Genomic DNA, 1541 nt, shown 5'->3' on the forward strand with positions numbered 1-1541 from the left:
AGATGTGGCAGTGGAAGGTGTCAAAGCAGTTTGGAGAGAAAAACAAAGTAAAGATCAAAAAAAGAAAAAGATTAATCGATTATCAAATTAGTCATCGATTATTTTAATAATCGATTAGTCGTCGATTAATCGATTAATCGTGGCAGCCCTAGAAGAAGACAAATTAAGTCATATGGATTTACGTATGATATCAGAATGATCCAGGTATCAAAATGTAGCTTTTAAAGCCATTGATCTGAAAATATAATTAGGTCATTTTGACCAAATTTGACTTAATCCTCATTTCGATATGATGGGTCACAAATTAGTAAATAATCTATTTTTTCAACATCTTTAGTTGCGACCTGACATTTATTTAGTTTAACCTGAGAAAATCATTAATTAATATTCCTGAACAGCTACTACCTGACAATGTGACAAACTGATGATCATCTGAAGGTGATGCATCTCTCAGTTCTTTGGATTTTCATTTTATTTTTATTTTTGTCAGTTTCTCACAGAAAACACTTGCAGATTTTTTTTTCACCATCAGGTACAAGAACTGGACAAAAAATAAGTTCAAAGAAAAACTCCAGACAGTCTAAATAAACTATTGATTACTTTCTATATTTTTTAATGGTCTGGCCCCTTTAAAGAAATATACAAATGAGAAATTACTTCAAATAAAAATCAGCTCGACTGTAAATCTGTAACAAAAATGAAACTTGAGCAGGGAGGTCGATGATGAAAACTGCAGTAAAGAATGATTGTCGCCAGCTTTTAAAAAAAAGGCAAGAATGTTTTTGTCCATGTAATTTTGTCTGTCTTTTGTGTTAGCAAAATATGTTATGAAACAGTGATCTTAATGAAGTTTTGTTGGCTGTACATATTCTACTGAATATTGTTTGAAACTATGCCCATTCAAGGTGGCTGCTACCGCTAAGGAAACACAAAGATAGCTTAGACAACTCTACAAATACTGAGCTAAAATCTGGTGTGGTAGTAGATGAGAGTCATCCACAATACATACTCTGAACTGGGGCGGGGCCAGAAGGGTGGTCTGGGTCTTGATTGGCCACTCCAGGTGATTGACAAACCACTCCGTGTGTGCGTTGAAAGAGAGTAAATGAAGACTTGTAGTAAGTAGTAAGTAGTAGTAACTCGTAATTACTGGTTTGTATGATTTTAGACACAAATATTTAATAAAGTACAATTTTTGAAATTCTAAAAAACCTACATTTTAAATGAGAAAAATAAATCAGCGAGAAAAACACTTGTAAAACCAGAAATGACAAATATTTCATCAGAGTGGTGATCCTACTAAACAGAAGATCTATGTAACCGTAGTTAACACAGATGTTAACATAGAACACAGATCTATGTTAACATAGAACACAGATCTATGTTAACATAGAACACAGATCTATGTAAACATAGAACACAGATCTATGTTAACATAGAACACAGATCTATGTTAACATAGAACACAGATCTATGTAAACATAGAACACAGATCTATGTTAACATAGAACACAGATCTATGCTAACATAGAACACAGATC

The 1541-nt window shown here is 32.9% G+C and overlaps 1 long non-coding RNA gene across 1 annotated transcript in view; it reads right to left on the reverse strand.

Annotated features, from left to right (window-relative positions):
* Nucleotides 1–1205, reverse strand: part of LOC106528863 (uncharacterized) — a 7781-nt gene extending 6576 nt beyond the window's left edge. The window contains exon 1 of the long non-coding RNA XR_001311552.1: nt 1010–1205. This is a non-coding gene — a long non-coding RNA (uncharacterized LOC106528863). The remainder of the gene's footprint in view (nt 1–1009) is intronic.
* Nucleotides 1206–1541: the final 336 nt, after the last annotated feature.

This window comes from Austrofundulus limnaeus, unplaced genomic scaffold (assembly GCF_001266775.1).
Source record: "Austrofundulus limnaeus strain Quisiro unplaced genomic scaffold, Austrofundulus_limnaeus-1.0 Scaffold408, whole genome shotgun sequence".
In the NCBI taxonomy this organism is placed as follows: domain Eukaryota; kingdom Metazoa; phylum Chordata; class Actinopteri; order Cyprinodontiformes; family Rivulidae; genus Austrofundulus; species Austrofundulus limnaeus.